The 16,668-nt window shown below is 41.0% G+C and overlaps 1 protein-coding gene across 1 annotated transcript in view; it reads left to right on the top strand.

Moving 5' to 3' along the window:
* LOC141326053 (uncharacterized) overlaps positions 1-16,668 on the top strand; it is a 117,471-nt gene that overhangs the window by 20,300 nt on the left and 80,503 nt on the right. The window lies entirely within an intron of this gene.

Genomic DNA, 16,668 nt, shown 5'->3' with positions numbered 1-16,668 from the left:
GTTCAATTCTTTAGTTAAGAGAAGGAATGTAGGCCTATTTTACTGTGTGACGATAAATTATTTCCAAATGAAACTACGTGAATGATTCACTCTTCAGTTATTTGTCTATTAGTTAGACTTAATAAAATACAATATATGTTAAATTTAACCTTTAAACTGCATTCCAGTAAAAACCCCAGTCATAGCACCTTTACAGTATCATTTACATTCAGAATGTTATGTAACGAGATCAAAATGAAGGAAAAAATAACGAATACAAACGAATAATACAAATATAATGGGAAAAAAAGAAGGTCAGTCAATGGACAAGATTGTGGGATGCATGAAATGTTTCTTGCAGGGCTATTTAATTTGAAGTAGGCCAACATGTAATACATGTAAACACTTGTGAAAGCTGTCTACATTGCGCACAGACAGCATTAGCATATACAGCATCGCCTGTATAATTATTTAATATTGTATTAATTTCTATAACAATTAATATAGGCAAACAATTTCTTAACTCAAAACGAAATATCTCAAATAATTCTGGGTTACTAATGTCACGCAGGTTGGTTTATTCATTAAACTCGTGGCCACGAGAAATGCATGTTGAGCAAAAATACATTTCACGAAAATAATATAAAGATTACAAAACAAAGAAAACAAATGGAATGAGGGATATGCTTTAAAGTTCACGTAAAAGCCAAATATTAAGCGGCATCCTTCATGTTTTCTTTAATCAGCAAATACTTAACATTTTTTGAATTATATTCACCTTCTGTTTTTATGACAATAAATTTTGAATTTTGAATTCTTATTTTTTTTTTTAGAAAAACGTCCGAACACCGGTCTCAAAAGTAGAAGCGAAAGTCTTGTTTCCACCAGCGCGGAATTTTTTTTATTCACCGTAATTGATGGATGTCTAAAACAAAAATAAGGAGAATCCTAAAACATATATATTTCTTAAAATAATAACATCTGAACTTCATACACAACAATACGGCAACGACTTTACAACAGGACACATTGTTTTATTTTAATTTTATTTTTTAGCTTGTACACCAATGGATTTCTGATGTCGGGATATTTCAGACTGCATCTCCACAGCTTAATCACTTTAGTATTAAACATACGGGTCAGGAGGCGGGTCGGGTACAATATTTATTTTTTTTATTCTGCGGTCCGAGTTGCGGGTGGGTTATTTGAAAACGGTCCGGTTCGGGTTGTTTATCCACTGACCCGCTTGTCAGGTTGGACACTAATGTTTTGAAAAAAGTGGAGCGTGTGAGGAAAGCTTTCCCCTTCTCCCTGGCATGCATTTGAATGCTGAATTCGAAATGCAACTGAATGCAGTCGGAATCCGCCCCCAGCACCCCCAAGTCTCCAAATGTTGATTACAACAAGGCAACAGACAGCATTCAACACCCCACCCCACCCCCACTCTGCCATTCATAAACATTTCGCTCTTTATACTGCATGCCGCTTAACTCTGATGCCTCATTCTTTTCAGAAAACTGATAAAAAAAATTTAAAAAAAAAATACACTTCCCTTTGGTTTCCCAGAACAGACTTAAGCCTAGTTCGAGGCTAAAATGATGTAAATCGGAGCTGTTTAGAGATGAATTAAAAAAAAAAAAAAAAAAAAAAAAAAAAAAAAACTTTTACTGATCATTGGTCGGAGTACCCGCAGTTCGTGACTGGAAGCTGTTAAGAGACAGACTTAATGAACTTCTCCGAAATAGAAGAACTACTTTTCCACTTTAAAAAAAAAAGAAAAAGAAAAAAAGGTGGAAAAAAATTGCATAACTCACTGGAGCACTTTTGATACTTAACAATTGTTGTATTCGTTGTCAGTCATATAGGCTAAGCTTTATTGTTTTCAAAAGTGAGCCTTCTGTTTATTTGTCTAAATTATTTTCTATATTAGGATATAATACTAGGCTATAGTATTTATGGACATTAGGCCAAATCTACATGGGTTTCTTCCCTTTCACTTCAATTAGTTTTTAAGAAAAAAAAAAAACAACAAAAAAAAAACTGCATGGGCAGTGCCTCATAATAATGTACGGCATCAAAATGTAAGAACAAATCTGAAGACAATAATAATAATAATAATAATAATAAAATTAATTATTAACACTCCTAAAAGTACAGTATAGTGCTCAGATACACTTACGGTAGGTGACCTAACCCTAGTTGATACTTTATTTCAACTTTTCAATTATTTCATTAATTAACAAATAAACAAATGCCTTTCCGATGTGATATAAGTGAAAAGGGAGACGATTTCGAAAATGATTTCACCATAAGGCGGATGCGAACTCGGGTCTCCCGCGTCAAAAACGATATGTTACTCGTATTATCACTTACGCCACTGAAAATGATGCAGAACAGTCGTCTTTTGTAATATTTGTAAATATGGAGTATTTGCATTGTGTAAAAAATTAAATAAAAGGCACCAGACTACAGAAAATGGCATATACTAAAGTATTTATTTTTCTGGGGAGGACCCACCCACATTTATTTTGCTTCCGACGCCCATGCTTGATGATGAAGTATAGTCTACAGGATATAACAATAAAGTGCTTTTCCAGTCCCGATTCCACAAGGTTTTATTCCGCATCCACCCGCTCCCGCTATAACTATATTATTCGCCCGCTGCCCGCTTAGAATAAATTTCTAAGCACCAAAATCGCAAAAACAAATCAAAATAATAATAGTAATAATACTAATAAATAAATAAATTAATTTTTAACTCTATAAAAACAGTAGTTTATATTTAACCTCTCCATTTCTATTCCTCTCTACTCAAATTAATTGTCAGTGTATCTAAAATTGTGTATCTTAGAAAAAGAAAAAGAGGAACTACCTCTTAAACATGCATATCTTAATTTGATGATGCTTTAAAACGCTGAAATATATAATGTATTTTATTCTGAAGGTGAAAGTGGTCCAGTTATTTAACTGCCTGCGGCGCCGTCAGGATCACGTTTTTTTCCCCCTTTAATTAATTGGATACAGCTTACAATACTCGTTCAAGAGTAAGGGATTGCTCAAAACTATGCTATTTTACATATTTCTGTTACTTGTGTACAATCACAATGAAAAAACAGATGTGTATGCTATTTGTAAAAAAAAAAAAAAAAAATGTAAACAAGATGCTGGTTCAAGGGCGCGTCACAGAAATTGCCTACAATTCTGCATATAGGCTTGCTACTTATTAATTTTATTTTATTTCGTTTTGTTAAATTATTATTCATTAAGAAATTTATATTTCGCATATGGGCATTTTTATTTATTTTACATACAGCTTTTTTGGGTTTTCTCTGTGCATAAGATCTGCGCGTGATGTTCTGATGTTTATGCTGCTTTTTGCTTGTGTACAATTAACCCCTCAAAACGAATTTAACTGTTATTAATGTGTCACAGCCACGTTTCAATTTAAATGTAATTTAACACAATCTTGTCGTTAATAATAACTAAACGCGTCGGTTGTCGTTTGGAAAAAAAAACAGAAATTAACATTTCTATTTTCAATGCAGTCTAATAAAAGTTCAACAGGAAAAAAATGAAAGAAAATAATAACAAAACTGCTCCTGCTTATGAATAAATTTTTGCTTGATGATGAAGTATCTAAATAGTCTATACTCTATACAAAGTGCTTTTCCAGTCCCGCTTCCACGAGGTTTTATTCCGCATACACCCGCTCCGCGCTATATTAACTATATTATTCGCCCGCGGCCCGCTTAGAATAAATTTCTAAGCACCAAAATCGCAAAAATACTGTAGTTTATATTTATCCTTCCCATTTCTATCTGTCTCTACTCAAATTAATTGTCAGTGTATCTAAAATTGTGTATCTTAGAAAAAGAAAAAGACGAACTACCTCTTAAACATGCATATCTTAATTTGATGTTGCTTTAAAACGCTGAAATATATAGCCTAATGTATTTTATTCTGAAGGTGAAAGTTGTCGAGTAATTTAACTGCCCGCGGCGCCGTCAGGATCACTTGATTTTTTTCCCCTTAATAAAGTGGATACAGCTTACAATACTCGTTCAAGAGTACGGCATTGCTTAAAACTATGATATTTTACATATTTCTGTTATTTGTGTACAATCACAATAAAAATTTAAAAAAAAACTAAAAAAAAAAAACGCGTAGGCTATTTGTAAAAAAAAAAAAAAAAATGGAAACAAGATGCTGGTTTAAGGGCGCATCACAGAAATTGCCTAAAATTCTGCATATAGGCTTGCTACTTATTAATTTGTTAAATTATTATTCATTCAGAAAAGAAAAACATATATTTCTTATGTGGGCCTATTTTATTTATTATTATATATAGGTTTATTGGGTTTTTCTCTGTGCATAAGCTCTGCACGTGAGGTTCTGATGTTTATGCTGCTGCTTGCTTGTGTATAATTAATCCCTGAAAACGAATTTAGCGGTTTACGTCAGTTGTTGGTTGGAGAAATAAAATAACCGAAATTAACATTTCTGTTTCCGATGCAGTCTAATAAATGTTCGTCAGGAAAACAAAGAAAGAAAACAAAATAACAATACAACTGCACCTGCTTATGAATAGGCTATCTTTTTGCTATTGGTTTGAACCATAATTTCAGGAAAGAGGAATCATTGAACTATTGTACTGGTATTTGTGAACAACGCCCCCTAGAGCTGGCCATGGTGTTTGGCTACAGAATGTTGTTCCTTGCGCCACCTGGTGGATATTATATGAAGTGCAACAACGTTGTAAAAAAATCTAAAAAAGCCGCTGCGGCAGGACGCGTGCCCACGCGTGCCGAATTGCAGGCTGCCGCGTGAAAATAGACGCATTTTTTTAACCCTAACAGAAGGCTCACTTTTCAAAACAATAAAGCTTAGCCTATATGACTGACAACGAATACAACAATTGTTAAGTATCAATAGTGCTCCAGTGAGTTATGCAATTTTTTTCCACCTTTTTTTCTTTTTCTTTTTTTTTTAAGTGGAAAAGTAGTTCTTCTATTTCGGAGAAGTTCATTAAGTCTGTCTCTTAACAGCTTCCAGTCACGAACTGCGGGTTGAATCTCCAACCAACGATCAGTAAGGTTTTTTTTTTTTTTTTTTTTTTTCATCTTTAAACAGCTCCGATTTACATCATTTTAGCCTGGAACTAGGCTTAAGTCTGTTCTGGGAAACCAAAGGGAAGTGTATTTTTTTTTTTTTTATCAGTTTTCTGAAAAGTAGCCGTTAATGAGGCATCAGAGTTAAGCGGCATGCAGTATAAAGAGCGAAATGTTTATGAATGGCAGAGTGGGGGTGGGGTGGGGTGTTGAATGCTGTCTGTTGCCTTGTTGTAATCAACATTTGGAGACTTGGGGGTGCTGGGGGCGGATTCCGACTGCATTCAGTTGCATTTCGAATTCAGCATTCAAATGCATGCCAGGGAGAAGGGGAAAGCTTTCCTCACACGCTCCACTTTTTTCAAAACATTAGTGTCCAACCTCACACGCGGGTCAGTGGATAAACAACCCGAACCCGACCGTTTTCAAATAACCCACCCGCAACTCGGACCGCAGAATAAAAAAAATATATATTGTACCCGACCCGCCTCCTGACCCGTATGTTTAATACTAAAGTGATTAAGCTGTGGAGATGCAGTCTGAAATATCCCGACATCAGAAATCCATTGGTACAAGCTAAAAAATAAAATTAAAATAAAACAATGTGTCCTGTTGTAAAGTCGTTGCCGTATTGTTGTGTATGAAGTTCAGATGTTATTATTTTAAGAAATATATATGTTTTAGGATTCTCCTTATTTTTGTTTTAGACATCCATCAATTACGGTGAATAAAAAAAATTCCGCGCTGGTGGAAACAAGACTTTCGTTTCTACTTTTGAGACCGGTGTTCTGACGTTTTTCTAAAAAAAAAAAACAAGAATTCAAAATTCAAAATTTATTGTCATAAAAACAGAAGGTGAATATAATTCAAAAATGTTAAGTATTTGCTGATTAAAGAAAACATGAAGGATGCCGCTTAATATTTGGCTTTTACGTGAACTTTAAAGCATATCCCTCATTCCATTTGTTTTCTTTGTTTTGTAATCTTTATATTATTTTCGTGAAATGTATTTTTGCTCAACATGCATTTCTCGTGGCCACGAGTTTAATGAATAAACCAACCTGCGTGACATTAGTAACCCAGGATTATTTGAGATATTTCGTTTTGAGTTAAGAAATTGTTTGCCTATATTAATTGTTATAGAAATTAATACAATATTAAATAATTATACAGGCGATGCTGTATATGCTAATGCTGTCTGTGCGCAATGTAGACAGCTTTCACAAGTGTTTACATGTATTACATGTTGGCCTACTTCAAATTAAATAGCCCTGCAAGAAACATTTCATGCATCCCACAATCTTGTCCATTGACTGACCTTCTTTTTTTCCCATTATATTTGTATTATTCGTTTGTATTCGTTATTTTTTCCTTCATTTTGATCTCGTTACATAACATTCTGAATGTAAATGATACTGTAAAGGTGCTACGACTGGTTTTTTTACTGAAATGCAGTTTAAAGGTTAAATTTAACATATATTGTATTTTATTTAGTCTAACTAATAGACAAATAACTGAAGAGTGAATCATTCACATAGTTTCATTTGGAAATAATTTATCGTCACACAGTAAAATAGGCCTACATTCCTTCTCTTAACTAAAGAATTGAACATATAAAATATGAATTGAACATATTTTATTTTGTTTAGTCTAATTAACAGACTAGACTATATAAATATTAAACTGTTTTACTGAGAAATGAATCATTCACGTAGTTTCATTTGTAAATGAAAACATCATGTATCATCACACACGGGGATAAATACAATCAAAAAGTCAAAACGTAATTGGCATAATTGTCAGGCGTTAAAAATAAATAGCCCTAACCAGGTATTGAAATAATAATAACCTATAATAAGAATAAATAATAAGTGATTTAAAGCTATCTACTTTTTTCTTTATTGTGAATCGCTTAACCTAAATAACTTTATATATGCTATTTGGCATATATTTAGCAAATATTGTGAACTACAATTATGCCAATAAAGTTTTGACTTTATGATTGTATTATGCCCGTGTGTGACCATACGATTTACAAATGGAACATGAATGATTCACTCGACAATGAAACACTATATAGGTTATAATTAGACTAAAAATGAATATATGCCATGTAGTATAATCAAAGCTTTCATGGCATGTCAGCATTTATCATTTAGATTCGGAATGTTAAGAGATCGAAATTAAGGGGGACATACTGAATATAAACGAATAATACATTTATTACAGAAAAAAATGATCAATTAATGGATAAGACTTAAGGATGCATAAAATGTTTCTTGCAGGGCTATTTAATTTGAAGTACTTATATGTAATAAATTCTTGATAAACTTTTGAATGCTGTCTACATCGCGCACAGACATTCGCATATACCTATACCATACCTACAATAGCATTGCCTATTGTTAATATATAACTTAATATTGCATTAATTTCTATAACAATTAATAAAAACATTTCTTAACTCAAAATAAAAAATATTAATAAACCTATCTCTGATAATCCTGGGTTATGGTTACGCAGGTTTGTTTATGCATTAAACAAAGGATGTCGTTACCTCGACAAAATAATCTTGTGGCCACGACATAAAATGACATTCCCAGGAATTAATATCTCGTGGCAATGACAAAAAGTAATATGACGTTCCTACGAATTCATTTGTGTGGCCACGACAAACATAAGTGAACCGAAGGTGTCCCCTCCAGGTTACCATACCTTTTAGTTTGCAGCAATGTTTTCAGCCTGCTCCAGTCCAGTGCGTTACATGACTGCCCCCTACTGATCATGTCTTTCCTATGTCATTGTATTTTCCGTGTTCCTTTGGAATACACCGGCGTCACGCGAGACCACTTTACTTCCCGCGCGCATTTTAAATGGCCAGATCTGTAGTTAGAACCAAAGCTAGAACTAACGAAGGAGCAGAGCCGTTGAAGATTTTAAATGCTCTGCAATGGAGCTGTTTCAATAAATGCTGTTATTATTATACAAATGACCGTGTTTATGAATGGTTCTGGTGATTCATGTTACATTAGCACATTGTATTGCATGAGTGACAGTAAAACCGGCGAGGGAAAGTGAGTTCAGTCCTCAGACGAGAAAGAACGACGGCGCATAAGTGTCTACTTTAATACTATTTCGATAGGCGATCGTTACTTAGAGTTGCTGCTAAAAGCACTTTGTCGTTTCTGTTTAATTACTTATTCCTAAGTATTATTTTTAAGCTGCTGTTCTCTTAAGCACTCTGTCGTCTCTATTTACTTACTTATTGGTTAATATTAATTTTGAGCTGCTTCTAAACGCACTCTGTAGTTTCTATTCACTTATTCGTTAATATTAATTTTGAGCTGCTTCTAAAACGCACTCTGTAGTTTCTATTCACTTATTCGTTAATATTAATTTTGAGCTGCTTCTTAAAGCACTCTGTTGCTCTATTTAGTTATTCGTTTGTTTATATTTACATCTATTCACTGTTAGAAAAGGAGTGTTCTTCTGTTATTTGTCCTGCGATTGTTTTTGCTTTAAATTCTAGTTTTTATTGCAATCATTAAAACTGATAACTGAGCGTACGGCCAAGGGAAGCTTTTGTTTTTGTCATATAGTTCCCTTCTGGAGCTATTACAAGTGCGAAGCTGTTGCTTTTTGAGTTTCGATTGAGCTATTTTGCGTGCAGGCGAGACATTTGCGGCTGACTGAGCCTAGGAGGCGTGGCTAGCGAGAATACTGCTTAAATAGTTTGCTTACTTTCCATACTGCGGGAATGTCACGTATCTGGTCTATCCTGTCATTATGAACTCTTGCACCACACATTATGGACTTCATTCCCCATAAGCCACTGCACTAATCACTGCATTCACCTGGCCCTTGTTTCTCAATGCTCTGATTAGTTCTCACAGCTGCACCTCATCACTCTGACTGCATTTAAGCCACTCACACACACAGCCACCTTGCGAAGTCTTATTGTTCCATTTGGTCGTAATTCTAAGCGTTTATCTCAGTGTTGGTTTATCAGTGTATGACTCTGGACTGTGTACCCCTACATGGACCTGGCCCTCCATCTCTCCCCCTGTTCCGCCTCCGCTCCACCACCCTCCAGGTTGTATTAGGTGGTTAGAGCGTCTGGAAGCCGCTCCTTGGGGAGGGGCTCTGTCACGTATCTGGTCTATCCTGTCATTATGAACTCTTGCACCACACATTATGGACTTCATTCCCCATAAGCCACTGCACTAATCACTGCATTCACCTGGCCCTTGTTTCTCACTGCTCTGATTAGTTCTCACAGCTGCACCTCATCACTCTGACTGCATTTAAGCCACTCACACACACAGCCACCTTGCGAAGTCTTATTGTTCCATTTGGTCGTAATTCTAAGCGTTTATCTCAGTGTTGGTTTATCAGTGTATGACTCTGGACTGTGTACCCCGTTGATGATTCCTGCTTCCTGCCATTGCGACCATTGCATGTCTATCGAACTGTTTCCCGGATTACCTACGTTGTTCCTGTTTTCTGGTGATTATTCTTGCCTGTCGACAATTCTCAATAAAGCCTTGCAAATGGATCCGCACGTCTCTGACTCCTCCGTGTGACAGAAGACTTCGCCAAGTAAGGATCCAGCGGCTTTATGGTGTCATTCGGTTCCAGCATGAATCCCACGGTGCAGATCATGCTTCTCAAGCAGGGTGAGCAGACAATTGAGGATTATGTCATGGCTTTCATTGATTTGGCAAATCTGTCTTCAATGGATGAGACGTGCCTCATGATTTTCTTTCGTGGAGGACTCTCAGAGCCATTGGCTTCCAACATGCCAAATTTTGAACTTGGCTGGACTCTGCATCACTACATGGATCTGGCTCTTTTGTTGTTTGGCTCTCCTTTTACGGTGGGTGAGGTAGAGCCACAGCACAAGATGGCCGCCAAACCTGAGTCTCCACCTAAGATGGCTACCGTCAAATCAGAGTCTCCGCCGCCAGAGCGCCCTCCAGTGACTGCGCCGCCAGAGCGCCCTCCAGTGACTGCGCCGCCAGAGCGCCCTCCAGTGACTGCGCCGCCAGAGCGCCCTCCAGTGACCGCTCGCTCAGAGCCTGCTCTTCCAGAGTCTCCGTTGGAGACGCCCAGCCCTCCTGAATCTCCGCTGGGGTCGTCCAGTTCTCCAGAGCCCGCTCCTCAAGAGCGTCGTCCAGAGCCCGCTTCACAAGAGCGTCGTCCAGAGCCCGCTTCACAAGAGCTCCACTCCACTCCGCTGGTTCAGCCCTGCCTTCCAGACACTCCGCTTGTTCAGCCCTGCCCTCCAGAGACTCCGCTGGTTCATCCCTGCCTTCCAGAGACTCCGCTGATTCCGCCCAGCCTTCCAGAGACTCCGCTGGTTCTGCCCAGCCTTCCAGAGACTCTGCTGGTTCCGCCCAGCCTTCCAGACTCTCCGCTGGTTCAGCCCTGCCTTCTAGAGACTCCGCTGGTTCTGCCCAGCCTTCCAGAGACTCCGCTGGTTCTGCCCAGCCTTCCAGAGACTCCGCTGGTTCAGCCCTGCCTTCCAGAGACTCCGCTGGTTCCGCCCAGCCTTCCAGACACTCCACTGGTTCAGCCCTGCCTTCCAGAGACTCCGCTGGTTCCGCCCAGTCTTCCAGTGACTCCGCTGGTTTCGCCCAGCCTTCCAGACACTCCGCTGATTCAGCCCTGCCTTCCAGAGACCCCGCTGGTTCCGCCCAGCCTTCCAGAGACTCCGCTGGTTCCGCCCAGCCTTCCAGACTCTCCGCTGGTTCAGCCCTGCCTTCCAGAGACTCCGCTGGTTCAGCCCTGCCTTCCAGAGACTCCGCTGGTTCCGCCCAGTCTTCCAGACACTCCACTGGTTCAGCCCTGCCTTCCAGAGACTCTGCTGGTTCCGCCCAGCCTTCCAGAGACTCCGCTGGTTCCATCCAGTCGTCCTGAGATTCCTGTCTGCCCGGTTCTGGTCACGGAGCTCATGCATGGACTGTTCCCACCCACCCTCCCTGCTGCTCCAGTCCCGCCACCTCTGTCTCGTGACAGTCCCTCTGCTCACCCACATCCCACCTTCTGTGCAGAGGACTCGCAGTGGGATTGCCAGTCTCCATCGGTGTCCAGACTGAAGGATCCCTCACCATCACCTCCAGTCTCTGAGTCCTGGACTCCACCTCGGCCCTCCGACCCTGCAGCTCCACCCCGGCTCTGTGCTCCCTCGTCTCTGTTGTCGGCCGTCGGCCCACCAGCTCCTCCGGGCTCCATCGTCTCTCCGGCTCCTCCCCGGTCAGTCGTCGCCCCACCTTCGCCTCTGGACTCTACTCCTCCGGCTGCGCCTCGTCACTCCGTCCTGCCGGCTCTGTGGACCTCCTCCCTCCCGTGGGCACAGCCTCGATCCTCTGTCACTCCGGCTCCGCTGCGTACCTCCGGACCTCCATCTCCGCCGGGGTCGCCAGAGGCTTGGGTTCTGCCTTGGCCCTCCGGATCCTCTGTGTCACCCAGGACCATCGACTCTCTGGTTCCGCCTCGGGCTCCACCGGCTCCACCTCCGTCGGTCGGCCCCATGCAGGAGCCAACCCTTCCTCCACCATGGCTTCTCCCTCCGTCGGCTCAGCCTCAGTTCGTGGTTCCAGTACCCCTACATGGACCTGGCCCTCCATCCCTCCCCCTGTTCCACCTCCGTTCCACCACCCTCCAGGTTGTATTAGGTGGTTAGAGCGTCTGGAAGCCGCTCCTTGGGGAGGGGCTCTGTCACGTATCTGGTCTATCCTGTCATTATGAACTCTTGCACCACACATCATGGACTTCATTCCCCATAAGCCACTGCACTAATCACTGCATTCACCTGGCCCTTGTTTCTCACTGCTCTGATTAGTTCTCACAGCTGCACCTCATCACTCCGACTGCATTTAAGCCACTCACACACACAGCCACCTTGCGAAGTCTTATTGTTCCTATGGTCATAATTCTAAGCGTGTTTCTCTTTGTTGGATTATCTGTGTATGACTCTGGACTGTGTACCCCGTTGATGATTCCTGCTTCCTGCCATTGCGACCATTGCATGTCTATCGAACTGTTTCCCAGATTACCTACGTTGTTCCTGTTTTCTGGTGATTATTCTTGCCTGTCGACACTTCTCAATAAAGCCTTGCAAATGGATCCGCACGTCTCTGACTCCTCCCTGTGACAGGGAAAGTGAGTTCAGTGCTCAGATGAGAAAGAACGACGGCGCGTAAGTGTCTACTTTAATACTATTTCGATAGGCGATCGTTACTTAGAATTGCTGCTAAAAGCACTTTGTCGTTTCTGTTTAATTACGCATTCCTAAGTATTATTTTTAAGCTGCTGTTCTCTTAAGCACTCTGTCCTTTCTATTTACTTACTTATTGGTTAATATTAATTTTGAGCTGCTTCTAAACGCACTCTGTAGTTTCTATTCACTTATTCGTTAATATTAATTTTGAGCTGCTTCTAAAACGCATTCTGTAGTTTCTATTCACTTATTCGTTAATATTAATTTTGAGCTGCTTCTTAAAGCACTCTGTTGCTCTATTTAGTTATTCGTTTGTTTTTATTTACATCTATTCACTGTTAGAAAAGGAGTGTTCTTCTGTTATTTGTCCTGCGATTGTTTTTGCTTTAAATTCTAGTTTTTATTGCAATCATTAAAACTGATAACTGAGCGTACGGCCAAGAGAAGCTTTTGTTTTTGTCATATCGTTCCCTTCTGGAGCTATTACAAGTGCGAAGCTGTTGCTTTTTGAGTTTCGATTGAGCCATTTTGCGTGCGGGCGAGACATTTGCGGCTGACTGAGCCTAGGAGGCGTCCCTAGCTTTTATCAGTGAAGCACTGTTTGGTTGTCTATTTAACTGCGTCAGAACAGCTGACGCTGAAGCGTCAGCGGAAGCGTTCAGCCTCCTCGCGTGAAGACCGACGAGAGTAAAGACTTGCGACTTCTCCTGCGCGACTTAACCGAGCAACGACACCGACAACGCACTTAAGTACTCCTTTCCTTTATTTCACTCTTCTTTCTGTCCTCCTCTATCATGTGTTTCCAACTCATTCCGGTGGTCTCTTCACACCGCACTAATATCACACGCACACGTCGACGCAATATTTCTAACCTGCGTCCTATCAACACCTCTTCCACTGAACCTTTCTCTTTCACGGTTGGATTTTGGAACTGTCAATCAGCTGTCAACAAAACTGACTTCATTTCAGCATTTTCTGTGCAATCTGGTCTGAGCATTCTAGGTTTGACTGAGACCTGGATTCGTCCAGAAGACTCTGCAACTCCAGCTGCTCTTTCTAATAACTTTTCCTTCTCTCACACCCCTCGTCACACTGGAAGGGGCGGGGGGACGGGACTTCTTATTTCTAACAACCGGAAATACTCAACCCATTCTCCTCTATGCAATTATAGTTCATTTGAATCTCATACAATCACTGTAACATCTCCTATCAAACTCCACATTGTGGTAATCTACCACCCTCCTACTCAACTTGGCATCTTCTTAGAAGAGCTGGATGGGCTGCTGTCCTCGTTTCCAGAGGATGGCAGCCCACTTCTAGTCTTTGGGGACCTCAACATTCACCTTGACAAACCCTATGCTGCTGACTTCCATTCACTTCTAGCTTCATTTGATCTACAACGTGTTATCACTACATGCACTCATAAATCTGGCAACCAACTTGATCTCATTTACATGCGAAATTGTATTTCAGACAACATTGCGGTCAAACCCCTACACATCTTTGACCACTTCTTCATTACATTTGACCTACATCTTGCTACTTGTGCACCCCCTACCCCTCTACCTGTTACTTTTAGAAGAAACCTACGCTCTCTCTCACACTCCCATCTTTCTTCTTTAGTATCCTCCTCCCTTCCCTCTCCTACTCACTTCTCATCCCTGGACACTAATGCAGCAACTGACACCTTATGCTCCACTCTTACCTCCTGTCTAGATGTTATATGCCCTCTCTCCTCCAGGCCAGCACGATCTGCTCCGACAACCCCTTGGTTATCCGATGTTCTTCGTGAGCATCGCTCCAAACTTAGGGCAGCCGAGAGAAAATGGCACAAATCTAAGGATCCATCCGACCTCAGTATGTATCGGTCTATGCTCTCATCTTTCGCTACCCAAGTACATACAGCCAAATCTTCATACTTCCACAACAGGATCAACAATTCTCCGGACGCACGCAACCTTTTCAAAACATTTAATACACTGCTTTGTCCCCCTCCACCACCTCCCACAACTTCTATAACAGCTGATGATTTCGCCACATTTTTTACAGACAAAACTACATCGATCAATAATAAGTTCTCAGCTCCACACATACAGGAACTAAAATTGACCACAGTCACGGCTGGAACTCCCCACTTCTCCTTCTGTCCTTGCTCGGAGGCAGAAGTAACCAAACTTTTCCTCTCCAGCCATCCGACGACATGTCCTTTAGATCCTATCCCCTCACACCTTCTCCAAGCAATCTCCCCTACAATCCTACCGGCGCTCACACACATCATCAACACATCTCTTCTCACAGGCACTTTTCCCACTACATTTAAGCAGGCCCGGGTAACCCCACTGCTCAAAAAACCTACACTTAACTCTTCACTCATAGACAACTACAGACCTGTCTCTCTCCTTCCATTCATAGCAATAACACTGGAACGGGCTGTTTTCAACCAGCTATCCTTATTCCTCTCACAGAACAATCTACTGGACTCTAACCAATCAGGGTTCAGAAGCGGCCATTCAACTGAGACTGCGCTACTGTCTGTCACTGAAGCCTTGCGGACGGCAAAAGCTGAGTCCAAATCATCAGTACTCATCTTGCTGGACCTATCTGCAGCTTTTGACACTGTGAATCACCAGATCCTCCTGTCAACCCTCTCAATGCTGGGCATTACAGGGACTTCACTTCGCTGGTTCAAATCCTACCTCTCTGGTAGGTCTTTCAGAGTGGCCTGGGGAGGCGAGGTATCCAAAACTCATCAACTGGTCACTGGGGTTCCTCAGGGTACAGTTCTTGGACCTCTCCTCTTCTCCATATACACTACATCTCTGGGCCCCATCATACAGGCACATGGCTTCTCCTACCATTGCTATGCTGATGACACACAGCTCTATCTTTCTTTCAAACCAGACGATCCATCGGTAGCTGCACGGATCTCAGGTTGCCTGGCGGATATCTCTGCATGGATGAAGGAACACCATCTACAGCTCAATCTAGCAAAGACGGAACTCCTTATCTTTCCTGCCACTCCATCTCTACAGCATGACTTCTCCATCCAGTTAGGTTCATCAACAATTACCCCATCAACTTCAGCCAGAAATCTGGGTGTTATCTTTGACAACCAACTGACTTTTAAAGACCACATAGCTAAGACCGCTCGATCTTGCAGGTTTGCATTGTACAACATCAAAAAGATCAGGCCCTTCCTAACAGAGCATGCTACACAACTCCTCGTCCAGGCCCTGGTCATTTCCAGGCTGGACTATTTCAATGCTCTTTTAGCCGGTCTTCCAGCATGTACAATCAAGCCTCTACAAATGATTCAGAATGCTGCAGCACGACTGGTCTTCAACGAGCCCAAAAAGGCCCATGTCACACCTCTCTTCATATCCCTGCACTGGCTACCGGTTACAGCACGCATCAAATTCAAGACACTGATGCTGGCATATAGGACAGCCACCGGATCATCACCTGCCTACCTCCATTCACTACTACACATCTATACTCCTTCCAGAAGACTGAGATCCTCTAGTGAAAGACGCCTCATTGTACCACCACAGAGAGGTATTAAATCACTGTCCAGAACATTCTCGTTCAATGTCCCTGCCTGGTGGAATGAATTTCCCACCCCTATCCGGAATGCAGACTCCTTAACAGCTTTCAAACGACTGCTGAAAACCCATCTTTTCCGACACTATGTGACTCAATAAAAAAAAAATTAATAAAAATATTCTCCTCTTCTTGATCCTCCCTTCTAGCCTGTTTTCCCTCTCTTTCTTGATCTTCTCCTTCTAGCCTGCACTCTTCTAACAACGCCTGATATATGGTATTTTTGAACACTTCCTATGTTGATCTGCCTCCTTAGGATGAATCACTTGTTGTATTCCCAATTGTAAGTCGCTTTGGATAAAAGCGTCAGCTAAATGAATAAATGTAAATGTAAATGTAAATGAGGTCTTGTTTTATTTAACGTTACCACAGGATACTTAAATATAGGCTGCGTGTGGGAAAGAAAGTGCCCGAGATAAGACCACTACAATCTGTTAAACTAAACATATACATTTTGACTGTAGGTTATTAGATACATCAGTTTATATGTATTTTATTTGTTTTTAAATTTGGAAGATAAATTACAATATTTATTTATTTATGTTATATCATAATCTGTGTGACCCGAAGTCCACTTCAACGGATATACCGTGTTTAGGGAGTAGGAAGCAGTGAACACTGCATAGGGAAGTGTCGATTGGAACGCACCTTTATAGTTTTGAATGGGTAAAAAAATGCAATGCTCATAATGGCAGTGAAGCCCCGCCTTCTTAATGAAAGAGCCAATCGTTGATTGAAAAGGAAGTCACTGCAGCTGCC

Source organism: Garra rufa, chromosome 2, assembly GCF_049309525.1.
Source record: "Garra rufa chromosome 2, GarRuf1.0, whole genome shotgun sequence".
Classification (NCBI taxonomy): domain Eukaryota; kingdom Metazoa; phylum Chordata; class Actinopteri; order Cypriniformes; family Cyprinidae; genus Garra; species Garra rufa.
Note: the sequence above shows the minus strand (reverse complement) of the source record. Positions and strands in the feature narration are given on the sequence as shown.